Below are 16,466 nucleotides of genomic sequence, written 5' to 3'. Positions count from 1 at the left end.
TGAACAGATCAGCTATCTGGTCAATTGTGTTACAATGCTCAACACGTATGAGCCCTTCTTTGGTAAGCTGCCTGACATTTTTATAACGTATGTCTATGTGGCGGGACCTAGAGCCCACCGCATATGCCCCCGAGATTGCAATTGCGGCTGTATTGTCCTCTTGAATTTGGATGGGCAGAGGAGGAGATGCCCAGATGCTCGTTATCAGAGCATTGAACCAAATCAAATCATTGGCCGTGTCTGACAGGCTGGCATATTCCGCCTCGGCCGTGGAGCAAGAAACAAATTTTTGCTGCCTAACATGCCAATGAACAGGACAGCCATTTAGCAATATGAGGAAACCAGAGGTGCTCCGTCTACTCTTGGTGTCACCAGCCCAGTCTGCGTCTGAGTAAGCGGAGAGCTGGGTCATCTTCCCCTTCTCTGGTTCCAGCATAAGGAGAGCATCGGTTGTGCCCCTGAGATACCTAAGTACCCTCTTAACAGCATTCCAGTGGAATTCCTTTGGGTGTTCCACATGCCTGGACAATAGATTCACAGCTAAAGCTATGTCAGGCCTGCTCCAATTGCTGATGTATAGCAAGGAGCCAATCACAGATCGGTAAAGAGTATTATCTGTGAACTCAGGACCGTCCTTGTGAGTGTGATTGTAATAGTCACTTTGCATCGGGCTATGCGTTGGGTTAGATTCTGCCATTTTGCATTTGGCCAATAACTCCTCTATCTTTTCTTTTTGAGATAGAGCGAACCCCCCCTTAGTGGCCAAGATGTGCACACCCAAGTACTTGTCAACCCGCCCCAAAGACTTCAGGGTAAACTTTTCTTCCAGGGCCTTGGCAAATTCATCACACACTTCCTTGTCAGGCCCTACATATAGTAGGTCGTCCACATAAACTAACACCCGTTCTGTGGTACCCTTGGAGTTGCGTGTGAAAACACATTCATCTGCATGGGATGCAGTGAAACCAACTCGTTCTAAACTTTTTCTAAGGCAGTCATACCATAATTTCCCCGACTGCTTGAGGCCATATAACCCTTTGTGGAGCAACCATGTATTTTCCCCTTCTTGCTGGTAGCCAGGAGGGGCCCTCACGTAGATCTGCCGGTCCAAGTTGGCGTGGAGGTAAGCCGTCTGGATGTCGAATTGGAAGACTTCCTCCCCCAAAGCGGCTGCAGTTACGAGGGCGGCCTTGATGCTCTCTGCCCAGACGGTTGGAGAGTAGGTCTCCGCGTAGTCCTCCATGTAGCGTTGAGCGAACCCTTGAGCTACCAAACGGGCCAATGACTTTTCTCTCCTTTGGTGGTTGCTGGGGGGTGAAGACCTTGAGTTTCTTTAGGCTCTGCATCTCCTTCTCCATCGCGAGCTGCCATTTCTCCTGTTCTTCGATGGGCAGCTCCTGGATGTCAGAGAAGGATTTTGGGGTGACCACAACACTGTTGACAGATGCGATGTGCCCAATGTCAATTCTCTTTGGCGGGATCCCTTTGTTGGACCGCTTTGACCTCCTTACCTTCTGCCACTCACCACCCTTTTCTTCCGCGGGTCTCTGAGGCGTCGCTGGGGATGAAGACGGCATGTCTTTCCCCATGGGACTGGACGGCTCATCCTCGTCTTGTTCCTCACTTTCGTCGGTGGCAGGGTATGTGGTTGTCTCACGTGATGTCGTGGTCGGTGTGTTCTTGCTGGGTCGGTTGACATATGGGCTCAGATCATTCGAGTGGATCTGGGTCTAATTGGAGTCCTCTTCGAAAGAGGCAGATTGGGAAGTCACAGGCCTGCTCCCTTCTCCCAGGAAACGATAGGCCTTGGAGCCAGGAGCATAGCCCAAGAACCTCAGTCTCTGGGAGACAGATCTCCCCTTCTTTCGCAGCTGCTTGGGGATGTGCACCCACGCGTAGGAACCAAAAACACGTAAATGTCCCAGACTTGGTTTCCTACCGTGGACCAGGAAATATGGGGTCTGGTTCACAACACTGCTCCAGGTGCGGTTTAAGGTGTAATTGGCATAGTGCATCGCCTCTGCCCAGTATGATTCTGTGACTCCAGCGTCTGCAATCAGACTACGCATCATAGTTTGCAGGATTCCATTTCTTTTTTTTGCTATGCCATTCTGAGCAGGGGTGAATGGTGCAGTAAGAAAATGGCGGATGCCCTTACGCCTTACCCAGCCCTGGAATTTTCGGGACATGAACTCAGCCCCGTGGTCGCTCTGCAATTGTGCGATCTTGGTCTTATACTGGGTCTCTATAAAGTTGTACAGTGACTTTATGGCATCAAAGGCTTTGGATTTTTCTGTGAGGGTATACACGTGGCCGTATCGTGAAAAATCATCAACGGCAGTGAGAAAATACTGTCTTTTCCCTAGGGATGGTGTGAAAGGCCCAACCAAATCAACATGTACTAGTTGGTATGGGTATTGGGCTTTACGCAGTGACACCTTTGGGATAGGGACAGCCTTCCTCTTTGTCTTCTTGCAAATGGCACAGTCCAGAAACACCTCACAATCCTTGAGCTGGACTCCCTTAGCAAACTCTCCCATCTTTTCAACTACAGGGAAGCTCGCATGACCTAATCTTCTGTGTAAGAGATGGGCACACTTATCGTGGAGCGGCTTCCCCACTGACACCCTCTTGGCTCTGGTTGCCTTAAGCGGTGCTGGCGGAGGTGACTGCTGAGGTTCGGGTTTCTTGCCCACACTGCCCTTGGGAAGCCTTGGGGCAGGTTGTGGGAGCTTGGGTGCAACCGCTTCGGCCTTGCGCTCCTTAAACGGCCTTGGGGCTGGCTGTGGGTCCCCTTCTGAGGTGGGTGGGTTCTCAGGGGAGAAGTATGGCAAACCATTTATGATGGCAATACTTCCAATGACCCTCTGGTTCCGGGTGACATGACCTCCCCCTTTACGAAATAAAACTTCCACCTTGTCATCGTCACATAATTTGATAATGCTTAATAGATTATTGGCAATGGAGGGAGCATGCAATACCCCTTCAACTTTTCCCAGCCCGGGTACAGAAACAGTGCCCTCCCCAACAACTAAAGCTTTATCACCGTTTGCCACTTTGACAGATGAGTTAATTTTCTTTAACCTTTTAAACCCTTGACTCATATTGGTAATATGAGATGAAGCTCCAGAGTCCAGTAACCATAAGTCAGTGGAGCTATCAGCCTTTGTGGTGGGGGTGAGAGAACAAGTATGCAGAAAATTGCGCTTGGTACTTCCTTTGCCCCCGCCACTCCCCCTTCCTTGCTCCTTGCCCCTTACTTGATTGGGACCACATTTGGGGGCTTGTTGTTGATGGGGACAGTCTTTCTTCAGATGTTCCTCAGAGCCACAGATGAAACACATAAGTAGAGCATTAACCTGCTCTGAGTTGTGGCGCCCCCTTCTGGCTTGCTGAGTGGTGACTCTGGCGTATTCTCCTGCATTTCTTCGCCTTCTATCTTCTTCGATGAGTCTGCCTGTGAGGTAGGACAAAGTCATGGCTTCCTTCGTTGTGCCCTCCAGTGAAACAATGAAGCTGCTCCAACTCCTGTCCAGGGAAGCCAGAATGACAGCGACTATGTTAGCATCAGTTACTGGGTAGTCTCTGGACATCAGTTCTGCCCTGAGAGTTTTCAATTTTCCCAAATGTTCAGGCATACTAGCGCCAAACCTCCGTTTGGTGTTGTAAAACTCAGATGTGAGTCTGGTGAGCGAACTGATGCTGTCGCTGTTGAATAAATTGTATAATAACTGCCAAAGATCACCAGCTTTGAGTCCATCTGGAATGCTGGAGTACAAGTTGCCATCCAGTGAGCCCAGCAGAGTGGTGTATGCTTGCCTATGATGCCACTCTTCTCGGGGTCCCCAGGGTAGGGGTGGGTGGGTTCAGAACCATCTCTAGAGTCCCATCCTTTAAGAGACATACCTGCATGTCTCTATTCCAACTGTTGTAATTCTCCCCCCCAAGTTGTAGTTTTTTAAAGTCATTTGGTAGATTAGATGCTGGGAAAAAATTCTTGTCAGTCCCATTAGCAAACATCTGAGAGCTATCCATTGAGATAAAAGGTAGAGGTATCCCTCTAGTGGTCGTGGAGGGAATTTTTCCTTGATTATTGAATAGCTCCAACTGGGCGTGCCCGGAAACCATGTGATCCGGGGGAGGGCGTTGTTCAGGATTTTTCCCTTCTTCCCATGAGGCATAGGGGGGGCAGAGCCCAGATTTGCCAGCCTGCATTTGAGTTTTTGTTTGAGAAGGCCTCATATGCTGCATAGATTCCTCCTGAAATCCCCTGGGCACTGGATTGCCTTGATTGCTTTGAAAAGCCCATCGCTGGTCCTGAAGAACCTGGGGGCGGCTGCCCTCATCCATAGCCCCCCCAAAGGCCATCTGGTAAGGAGAGCATCTGGGGGGCGGCGAAAGGAAAGTTGGGGCCCCTGGGGGTTCAGTAGGGGCCCTCTGGGGTTGCTGGACGGAGTTGGGAGGCTCTAGGCTGGGCGCCTCCTGGCAGTTAGGCCCCGGGGAGAGGACAGGAGGCCTTGAGTGGTGAGGGAGGCTGGCTACCCCCGATGTTGAGGCTGAAGTCGTTTTAGCCTCCAGAGCTGCAACCAGGGTCCGGATAGAAGCTCCAATCTCTGCTGCAGTAGGCGCGGCTGGGTGGGCTTCATTGTTATCATAGGCCCTAAGGCTTTCTGGTGGGGAGGACCAGGTGGTTTGCATGCTGCTTTGGCTGGATGCTACAGATTGCTGGGCCTTCAGGCTTAGTTGAGGCCTATCTTTGTTAGAACATGTGGGGTTACTGGGGGCCGCCATCTTGTTTCCGGTATCAGGCCATGTGGACGCTCTGGGGGCTGCCATCTTGCTTCCGGTTGCCCCAGGAAGCTGTAGGTCATAGCTTGGCGGGAAATTTCACACCAAAAGCTCTGGGGTCCCGGGGTCACTCAGGGTGGCCATATTGGGGGGCCTCGTGGGCTCTGGGAAAGGACCTAGAGTCCCTCTGCGCTGGGGTCCCCCGTGGAGAGGCTTGTGGCGTCCTTTGCGTTGTAAGGAGCTTTAGAAGCAGCTCTTCGCGTTCCTGTTCAGTCATCTGGCTCACGCGGCGTTTGGCTTGAGCCAGGTCCGTTTCTGCTGCATCTGAGCAGTCTTGGGTGGAATGCAAGCCTTCCATGCTTCCCTCTGTGGCATTCAGATGTAGGGAGGCATTTGAAGGAGTCCCTGGTGCCCCTCTGGATCCTCTAAGGGAATGGAGGTCATCTGTGCTTTCACCTGGAGCTGAGTTTGCTTCAGGGGCTGCAGGCAGGGTTGCTGATCTTGATTGATAACCATAAAACACTCTCGCCAATGGGGCTGCAGGGGAGCAAAGAAGCCTCTTTGCTCCCATCTGATGACCTTTTTGGGGAACTGCCATGGCTGGCACAAAACATCTAACACCTTGTGCCATTATTTTATTGACAATCTGAATGACCAGGTTCACTTCTGTGCATTCTGGAGGAAATGTTTGAGCACACAATGCCTCTTGGTGCAGGATGCAATAAAATGTTAGCAGCTTTCTACCCAGTGACTTCTGCAGTAAAGCCACAAAGCCCTTCTGCACTCCTGTGATACTCGGTGCCCCATCAGTAGCCACTGACACAAGGTGGGTGGTGTTGATTTCATTGGTTCTAAAATAATCCAAGACAGCCTCACAGATGTCCTCTCCCCTTGTTTGGCCTTTCAGTGGTATCAACTCAAACATTTCTTCCTGTGGCCCAGCAGAGTTCACATATCGGCAGAACAGCGCTATTTGTTCAATATCACTTGTGTCTTTGGATGCATCACAGGCAATTGAGTATGCCTCAGCTGAATTGATGTCTTTAATTTGCTGTCTGGTGATGTTTTCTGCCATTTTTAGGGTTCTGTCTTTAACAGTCTTCGCAGAGAGGGGCATATCTCTGATTTTCTGCACAATTTCACTCTTGTTTTTGAAGTCTGAGAATAGATGTTCTGAAATGTTAATGAATGATTCCTTCATATATTCTCCATCTGTGAACGGCTTCCCGTGCCTGACTATTTCCTGAGCAGCCACAAAACTAGCATATGTAGTTGAACTTGCAGACGTCACCCACTTCTTAAATTGATTCTTGCTCTGATCAACCTTCCGCATCAATTCTGAAACAGCTTTTTTTCTCTCTTCTCCTTCTGGGTATTTTTCAGCAAAGGCTGTGTGTTTATTTTGGAAATGTCTTGCAACATTAGACTTCTTGTTGTTTGCAAATTTCTCACCACATATTAGACATACTGGTAAACCAGTCTTGTCAGTGGTGAAAGCAAAAGAATGTGCCCATTCATCATTAAACACTCTGTGTTCTTCTGAAATTTTTCTTCTCTTGGATGATTTGTCCATGGTTGGCCTATTGAGGGGCAAACAGCAAAATAAATCTCATGCTGGTGGGTGTCGCATGGTGGCAATTATAACCAGTATTGTGAATCAAATAATGTAAGAACCAGTTTCCTGCAAAGATTCTCCCCGACACACACACAGCACCCAGCCTCCACTACTCCCCCCCACCTGATGGAGCGTTCCACTGCCACTGCTGCTTCCCCCCAAGGACAGAGCGCTCCACCGCTGCTTTACCCAGTGGCAAAGGTGGAGGTTGGGAGGCAGCGGCAGGACATAGCCCGGGCATGGCCAAGCAAACCGCAGCAGCAAAGCTTGTCCTCCCCCCCACACCCAAGGTGCAGAAGGCAAGTGAACATTTATTTATTTATTTATTTATTTAATCCCATTTATATCCCGCCCATCTCCGAAGACTCCAGGTGTCTTACAATCTAAGCACAAATCAATGTGCTTAGCAATAGCCTTCATTCTATGTATATGCCTGCTTATTAGGGCTTTCCCCCCCCCCAAGCGGCATTATTACAAAGTCAGCTTATTGCCCCCAACATGAGCAAGAAGCACAGCCGGCTCTTATTTTTTGAGAGCCATGATCCCCCCTCCCCAGCCAGCCAGCTCTTCATGAGTTTAACATGGACATTAAAATGCTTCACCATCTTAATCGATATCACAAAAAAAGTTTAAGAACTTTAATTGCACTTGGTCAGGTGCACTCATTTTCATCCAGTCACTCTCTTGGCCCCACCCTCTGAAAGCCAGAGGACTCACAACATCCACACTGAGAGAGGATCCTGCAATGTAATCTGAGCTGTCATAACCTTTCATTCCAGCAGGATTATAGCAGGTTATTCTCTGTCTCTCTTTGTCTCTTTCTCTCTGTCTCTGTCACATTTTTATGTCCTGTTTTTCAAATATTTATATTAAGGATTATAAATGAAAATAGTAAAAGCCAGTGCAAACTATAAAAACCACAAATATTTCATTAAAGTTCTTTACTAAAAGTCTAGTAAGGACAACCACATATATTCATATTCTCCTTCTCTCTCTCTCCCTCCCCCCTCCCTGCCACTTACTTGGAAAGTAGGACAGTCACCTGAGGAATAAACTGGCCTTTTCTTTAGTCAGCAGTATTCCAGCAGTTTTCAAAAAATCACTGTTAAGAGACGAATACCTTTTTGTTAAGCCATTTTATTTGGTTGGGTTGGATTTGTGTTGTTAAGTGAGACGTTTGTTTAATGAGTTTTGCTCCATTTTGCGACCTTACCACCATTGCTAAGTGAATCACTGCAGTTGATAAATTAGGGTTAGGGTTGTTAAGTGAATCTGGTTTCCCCTTGTGACAGGTAGGCAGCCTTGGCTGTTTTATGAGTCCTGGGCTTAAACTCCCAGAATTCCTGAGCCAGCATGGAAACCTCTCCATTTCTCCTCAGCATGGCTGGCTGAGGAATTCTGGGAGTTGAAGTCCACAAGTCATAAAAGAGCCAAGGTTGCCTACCCGAGTCCTTGGGGCTGGTAGCCCCACCTGCGCCTCCTTACCCAGGTTCTTAAGGTAAAATCCTTTTTAAAATGCCAGCCTTGCACACAGGTGGCTGTGAGCAACTCCAAGACCGTTTCCCCTCAGCTGCTTGGGAACGAGTAAACACCCCTCCCATTTGGTGACTGTTATTATTCATTTATAAGCAGCAGAAGAAGAAAAACAGAAAAATCGAAGAGATAAAAAGGGGGAAAAAAACAAAATACAGCCTGATCCAAGAGCAGAGGGTGAGAAGGAGGAGGAGAAAGAGAGAGAAAGAGGGAGGGAAGGAGCCAAGGGTCTTCCTGCCCCCCTCCCAAAGCCCACCAAGCAAGAGAAGCTGCAATTCCATCTCTTGGGGGAGCAGGGGGGGGAGGAGCTCCCCCTGCAGAGTATGAAACATTTATTAGAGGGTTGCACAATCTGTGTGAAATATAAAGTCCCTTATAAAATACTTGGTTTGCAGCTCTCTAGAAATCACTTTACCAACTCAGACCACAATCCCAAACAAGGATAAGCTCTCTGCAATAATAGTGGTAACTTGCTCGTAAGGTCTGCTCTAGAAGTTTCACAAGATAGGAATTTTATAGCTATGGAAACACTTGAAAACTGGACCTAATAAAAATATCAATCACATAACATTTGGATTTAAGATGTTAAGATGTCCAGTGACCCAAAATACCAATGGAAAAGCTTTTAAGAATAAATGAGCTTTAGCTATACAACTAAATATAACAATAAACAGAAGGGAGGAATTAAAAGTAGTAAAGTCAGCTCAAGATCGGCTCCAAATATACATACAAATTTAATTCAGTAATTGCACAAAGTGAAAAAGCAATGTTAGCTGCTTATGATTATCAAGGTTAAAGTTACATGCTTCACAAATGAAGTTTAAATAAAACCCTTAAAATTTGGATATGTCTTTTTTGCTTCCTTAGTGGAAAACCAAGTGCAGAACATTTTTATGAAGCTAGAAACTAATGTGCAAACTAGAGATTAATGTATTAGTTTTTGTGAAAGAGTCAAGTAATGATTCGGTTACATGTTTATGGAGGAACTGTTTCAAGCCTCGCAGAGAGAAGGGGAGGAAAACCGCCCCTTCTTTCTGCTGGGGCTGCTAGCCACGGCAAGGAGAAGGGGGGGGGAAATGGGGCTGCTAGCCACGGCAAGGAGAAGGAAGGGGGGAAACGAGCCTTCTCCCCATCGGAGCTGCTAGCCTCGGCGAGGAGAAGGAAGGGGGGAAATGCGCCTTCTCCCTGTCGGAGCTTCTAGCCTCGGCGAGAAGGAAGGGGGGGAAACGCGCCTTCTCCCCGTCGGAGCTTCTAGCCACGGCGAGGAGAAGGAAGGGGGGGGAAACGAGCCTTCTCCCCATCGGAGCTGCTAGCCTCGGCGAGGAGAAGGAAGGGGGAAAAACGCCCCTTCCTTCTCCCTGCCGGGGCTGCTAGCCTCAGCAAGGAGAAGGAAGGGGAGGGAAACGCGCCTTCTCCCCATTGGAGCTTCTAGTCACGGCGAGGAGAAGGAAGGGGGGGAAAACGAGCCTTCTCCCCGTCGGAGCTTCTAGCCACGGCAAGGAGAAGGAAGGGGGGGAAACGAGCCTTCTCCCCGTCGGAGCTGCTAGCCTAGGCGAGGAGAAGGAAGGGGGGCGAAATGCACCTTCTCCCCGTCAGAGCTTCTAGCCTCGGTGAGGAGAAGGAAGGGGGGGAAATGAGCCTTGTCCCCGTTGGAGCTTCTAGCCTCGGCGAGGAGAAGGGGGGGAAAACGAGCCTTCTCCCCGTCGGAGCTGCTAGCCACGGCGAGGAGAAGGAAGGGGGGGAAATGAGCCTTCTCCCCATCGGAGCTGCTAGCCTCGGCGAGGAGAAGGAAGGGGGAAAAACGCCCCTTCCTTCTCCCTGCCGGGGCTGCTAGCCTCAGCGAGGAGAAGGAAGGGGAGGGAAACGCGCCTTCTCCCCATTGGAGCTTCTAGCCACAGCGAGGAGAAGGAAGGGGGGGAAAACGAGCCTTCTCCCTGTCGGAGCTTCTAGCCACGGCGAGGAGAAGGAAGGGGGGAAACGAGCCTTCTCCCCGTCGGAGCTGCTAGCCTAGGCGAGGAGAAGGAAGGGGGGTGAAACGCGCCTTCTCCCCGTCAGAGCTTCTAGCCTCGGTGAGGAGAAGGAAGGGGGGGAAATGAGCCTTGTCCCCGTTGGAGCTTCTAGCCTCGGCGAGGAGAAGGGGGGGAAAATGAGCCTTCTCCCCGTCGGAGCTGCTAGCCTCAGCGCGGAGAAGGGAGGGGGGGAAAACACCCCTTCCTTCTCCCTGCCGGGGCTGCTAGCCTCTGCGAGAAGGAAGGGGGGGAATGCACCTTCTCCCCGTCAGAGCTTCTAGCCACGGCGAGGAGAAGGAAGGGGGGGAAACAAGCCTTCTCCCCATCGGAGCTTCTAGCCTCGGCGAGAAGGAAGGGGGGGAGAAACGAGCCTTCTCCCCATCAGAGCTTCTAGCCTTAGCGAGGAGAACGAAGGGGGGGGGAAATGTGCCTTCTCCCCGTTGGAGCTTCTAGCCACGGCGAGGAGAAGGAAGGGGGGGAGAAACGAGCCTTCTCCCCGTCAGAGCTTCTAGCCTTAGCGAGGAGAACGAAGGGGGGGAAATGCGCCTTCTCCCCGTTGGAGCTTCTAGCCACGGCGAGGAGAAGGAAGGGGGGGGAAACAAGCCTTCTCCCCGTTGGAGCTTCTAGACTCGGCGAGAAGGAAGGGGGGGGGAAACGAGCCTTCTCCCCGTCGAAGCTTCTAGCCACGGCGAGGAGAAGGAGGGGAAAAAAACGAGCCTTCTCCCCATTGGAACTTCTAGCCTCGGCGAGAAGGAAGGAAGGGGGGGGGAAACGCGCCTTCTCCCGGCCGGGGCTGCTAGCCTCGGCGAGGAGAAGGGGAGGCAACCCTAACCCTACCCCCCCACCGCAAACGAAGAGGTGGTGAAGGCAGCAGATATGCAAGCCTCCGCCACCCCACCCTACTCACCTTTTTAGTTCTCCCATCTCTTCCTCCACTCTGCCAAGTGCAGTTAAAAAACAAAGAGGTTTGTGGGCGGAACCACAAACGGTTTGTGGGCGGTCCCAAAAACCAACCAATCAATTTAAACTTTTCAAGTTTTTTTGTGAGAAGTTTAAATTGATTAAATTTTTTAGTGCCACTTTTTTCCCCCAAAAGTAAACATGGCAGAGGGAGGAGGCCTGGGAGCCGCATGCGGCTCCGCAGCCATGGGTTGCCGACCTGTGGTATATACTTTCCTCTCCTGTGGACTCTTTTTTTTATTGAAAAGTTTTACAATACATTTTATCTTTAGCAAAACAAAACACCTCCCAACCCCCTCCCCTCCCACCCTCTTCCCACTCCCCAACCCTCCCCAACCCCTCCCTCCCTTCCCCTCCCCCCGACTTCCCAGAGCTGAGTACAGGGTATAAAAATACAAACAATCATAATCTAACTTATGCAAACAATCCTAAACTATTTAAACCAGGGGTCTTCAAACTTGGCCCTTTTATGACTTGTGGACTTCAACTCCCAGAATTCCTCAGCCAGCGCAACTGGCTGAGGAATTCTGGGAGTTGAAGTCCACAAGTCATAAAAGGGCCAAGTTTGAAGACCCCTGATTTAAACTATCGCACTTTAACTCATATAGATAAACTCCAAACGTATATATATCATATCAATAATTATTCAAATACAAAATAATACTTTTTAGTCCCCTTTACTCCATAGTATCTCTCTGTTGCAAATAGTCTTTCAGGTGCATTAAGATACCATATCCTCGAAAAATATCAATAATACCCAATAAGAACAATCACAAATAAAACAATTTTATATCAATTATTAAAAACTATTCTTCTTTCCAACTAGACTTTAAATTTCCATACTAAAACCAAGTTTATACAACCTTTCCTTCTCCTAATATATTATACTACTTAAGATACCATACATTACTTTCCAAACTTAAAACTTTTTATATAATCACAGCATTCTTATATTTTCTATTACATATTTCATTATTACCCATAAAAATATTACAAGTTAACTTTCATCTATAATTTTCCCCAAAATTGCACCATAGCATATTCCCAAGCTTAAAATTTTTTATATAATCACATCATTCTTATATTTTCTATTACATATTTCATTATTACCCATTAAAATATTACCAGTTAACTTTCATCTATAATTTTTCCCAAAGTTGCCCATAGCATATCGCAAAGTATATACCTGGAACACAATATCCACCTTCTTATCACACCGTAAATATACATACCAACCAAATAATAAATAATAAATCATAACCTACAAAATATCAGTAAGCACTACTACAAATCTTCCCTGTTAAATTTTCATAATCATCTTAAAACTAAAGCAACACAAAATATTACAAACACGTAGTTATTTTATAAGGGTGAAAAGTATATCCCCAGATATTTAGCCCTCCTAACAATTTCAATTCCCATAAACCTTATTACATTGTTATCTCCTGCACTTATACAACTAAATCTTCAGGCTTGGTTCATTCGTCTAGAAGCAGCACGCCTCTTCCAATTTCTGGCCTCCTCCGGTGATACTGAAATTTGATCCACTCCTGTAACTTTCTCATCTGCCTGCATTGCTCCTTCAACATCTTGTAGATTCTCTCTGTATCGTTGGGACTCTCTCTCACCTTTCTTCTTTGTAGATTCCAAAAGTGGCATGGGGACTGCTTTTAAAACATTACTGTAGAAATCACGTGCCTGAATCACCGTAGTAAAACAATGCCTTGTACCTTCATAGGTCACCACCATACCCACTGGTATCTGCCATCTAAACTTGATATCACGTCGTCTCAATTCTTGTGTCAAAAAAGCAAATTCCTTCCTTTTTCTTAAAATTCTTGGAGGGATCTCTTTTAAAATCAGAACTTTTTGCTCAGCAATTACAAAATCAATGTTGTAGGAGGCCTGGATAACTTCATTTCTAATCATTCTCTTTGTAAAATAAACCACCACATCTCTGGGTAATTTCCTTTGTCTTGCAATCCAAGAATTAACACGAAAAATTTTATCTATATCTTCCATTATTTCAACTGCTGGTCGTCCCAGCACCCCTTCCAAAGCCTCAGAAACCATTTTCTTCAAATTTTCTTTAGGATTTTCTTTTAGGCCTCTAATCCTTAAAGCAAACTCCATCTGATAATACTGTGTCGAGATAAAATCATGATCAATTTTCTCTACATTTTCAATTTCTGTCATTTTTGCTTCCAATCTAATATCATTTTGACTGAGATCTTCCACTCTTTCATCCAAATTCTCAATACATGTAACCATGCCTTGCAATGCAGATAAAATGTCTGCTCTCATTTCTGTTAATTTCTCTGTAATCTTTTCATCCATAACCTTAGCTAGTTTTTCTGTTAGCTTCTCCTCCAACCTTTTATCCATTATCTCAGCAAATTGTTGCATTTGCTTTTCCATAGTCTCTTGCAGCACATTCTGTAAATCTTTTACTGTAAGGGCTGATGCAAATACAGGTGCAGGGGACAATAACGTTTGCAGCGAGGACTGCTGCGCCCGTGCAGGAACTTTAGAAGATATAGCTGCCATTTTCACCCACTATTGTTAGCTACGCACTTCCACGTACGATCTCAGCAAAGTCCATTGAGTTAAAGATCAAAACACCATCTTCACCAAAATCTCCTGCATCGCTCTGCCTGCGTCTTCGTTCTCAAAAGTTCTTCCTTGCTAGCAGGGATGGTTGCAAACGCCCTGTTCTGCTCCAAAAAACCCGGAGCAGAGGTGCCTCGCAGTCCGGAGCATGCCCAGGCTTCGGGGGGGCTCAATCCTTCAGCCACCAACACTAAGTTCTGGTGGCCCCGGAGAGCTCTACCCCTACCTGGGCGCTCACCCCCTCCTCTTCTCCCGAGGAGGGGGCTTCCGAGCCGCCGAAACAGCTGATCGGCGCTGTTTTCGGCGGCTCTACGGAGACGCGAGGCTGACCGCCAAAAAATGGCTGCCTCCGGCGACGCCTTGCCACCCGGAAGTCCCCCTCTCCTGTGGACTCTTCATCAAGTAATTTATCAATCATGTCTTTTTTCCTTATTTCCTCTAGAGGTTGATACATATCTTTAAACCAAAGAGGCTTTTGAAATGATGATGCTGATGTCTGAACATGAGGAAAGGATGTTAAAAATGATCATAAAACTTCATTCTAAGATTTTAATTTATATGTTGCATTATCATTTTATTTGAATCTCAAATTCCAATTCCTGGAATGGAGGTTCTTCCTGAAGGAATATGTGGCTAGGAAATTAGAGCAAACTTAATTGTGAACTCCTAATTAGGTCACCAGTTTTAGCTCCCTCTTTATCTACGATAGGGAATCCTGGAACATATTTTGTACTACTGCCAATTAGTATTAGTAGCCAGTAACATTAGTAGTTAGTAGCTGTAATTTTAAAAAATTCCCCAGTCCTAGTATTCCTAAATTTTGGAAGTGGTGTTGGGTTTAATATATGTCATTTAATTTGGGATTAGTTATGATCTATGAAATAAATGCATGCTTTAATATTGTTTGGGAATGAGGCTTTTATCAATTCATCTAGTTGATACAAATATACTTGCAGTAAACAAAGCCATCTTTGTTAATATTGGTATATTTAATAAGTCACAACTGGTTATAGCAAAACTTTTCTTCTGAAAAGATCCCATAGGAATACTATACAAAATACATAAAACTGTATGACATGGTTTGTGCACCTGACTCAATACACTTTACACATTAAGTTGCAAATAAGCCATATTTTCATTTCAGGTTTTGTGAATCCAGCCATTGTGATTTATTCCAGAAATAATTTTCTGGTCATCCACAGTTTGGCACAATGTGGGAACTGCAGTATGTCATAAAAACGTCTACCAAAAAGGTTCAAAATACTGCTTTTTTCTAAATACTATAGCATGTATTTGGGCATTTCAAACTGTCAGTCATCTAGAAATCACAGGTGTAGGACAGGCTGGGATCAAGACCATTGGCTATTACAACAGCCTTCTTCTCCTTCTACACAGAGAAGCCAGAATGGTTCTGAATTACTTCTATGTGGGCAGAAAATAAGGGTGCTTCCTGTTCCTGAAGACAATGGATTGGCTTACAGGATCCAGAAGAAATGGAGAGAAGCGAGGGAAATGGCAAATTCAGGAGGAATGGATGGGAAGCTGCCTTCTTAATCCACACTACTGCAGTGCTGGCTTAGATGACTTTAAAATTCAATGAGAGACTTTAAAACAGGAGCAGTTACCTTTAAAAAGAGTACAACAGATGGCTCTAGACATCAGTTGCCAAGTAAAAGCCAATCTTTCTTAAACACTGCAACCCAATCCTAACGTATATGTACTCAGAACTAAGCCCCATTGAGTTTATTACACTCGCAAAATGACAGGATTATATTTTATTTATTTAAACAAATTTATGGCACCCTGCAAAATCTAAAAAAAAAATAATCCACCACCCAGTTACATTACTACTACTACTACTACTACTACTACTACTACTACTACTATTATTATTATTATTATTATTATTATTATTATTATTATTAATTGTTCAGGCTTGCCTAAGCCACATCTGTAATACTTGTGGTTGCTTCTGCATTTACACACCTGTTTTTCAAGTGTACCTCTCTCCATTCCATCCAGAAGTGTCCTTAAACAAACAATAAAAGAAAAAATGGTGAAAGTTTAGCCTGGATAAAACCCTTTTGACAATATTCAAACGAAATGTGGCATACATTTCTGTATTGGAAAATTACACAAACTCTTAGCATTTATATGAAAGATGTATACACTGTTTCCCTAAAATAAGACCTAAAATAAGACTTGGCCCATAGAATCACCAAGAGTTGGACATGACTGAATGCATCACCACCATTGTTGTGTAGCCGGTTCTTGCAGGCATTGAGCAAGACGGAAGGTTCAAAACAGCAACATGCTTTATCAAAGGTCAGAAAAGAACAGAAGAAACAAGGGAGCTGCTGTGCAGCTGTTTATATGGTTGGCCAATAGGTGGAGACCAATAGGTTTGAAGGATAGGTTTCCCACCCAAAGACCTACTTAGCCGGCTGGAGACAACCAGTCTGGGCCGGATAGCACCCGCTACAACATACACGTGAACTAGCACTTAGCAATTGAATGCAAGCAATTAGAAAGCAGTGCATGGATGAGAATCCTAAAGGGGAAAACAACTCAAGAAGCTTGGGAAATTTTGAAAAGTGAGATAATAAAGGCCCAGTCTAGCACAATACCAACAAAGAAGAAAAATAAAAGCTTTCAAAAGAAATGAGCATGGCTGCATAAAGAACTCTCTGATAAACTGAAAGATAAAAAGGACAAGTATAAGAAGTGGAAAGAGGGGCACATAACTAAGGCAGAATATCAGCAAACAGCCCGTGCCTGCAAAGATGAAGTGAGGGAAGCTAAGGCTCAAAATGAACTAAGGCTTGCGATCAAAGTCAAAAATAACAAAAAAAGCTTCTTTCAACATATAAAAAACAAGAAAAAAGTTAAGGAAATGATTGGTCCATTAGTGGGGGAAAGTGGCAAGAAGGTGACAAGCAACAGGGAGAAAG

At 46.1% G+C, this 16,466-nt stretch overlaps 1 protein-coding gene across 1 annotated transcript in view; it reads right to left on the bottom strand.

Moving 5' to 3' along the window:
* LOC308678980 (transmembrane protein 106A-like) overlaps positions 1-16,466 on the bottom strand; it is a gene marked incomplete at its 5' end in the record, with an annotated part of 30,148 nt that overhangs the window by 2,607 nt on the left and 11,075 nt on the right. Inside the window, 1 exon segment of the mRNA XM_081346210.1 lies at positions 15,502-15,544.

This window comes from Vipera berus (genome assembly GCF_964194415.1).
Source record: "Vipera berus genome assembly, chromosome: Z".
Classification (NCBI taxonomy): domain Eukaryota; kingdom Metazoa; phylum Chordata; class Lepidosauria; order Squamata; family Viperidae; genus Vipera; species Vipera berus.
The sequence above is the reverse complement of the archived record's forward strand: the minus strand, read 5'-3'. Positions and strand labels throughout refer to the sequence as shown.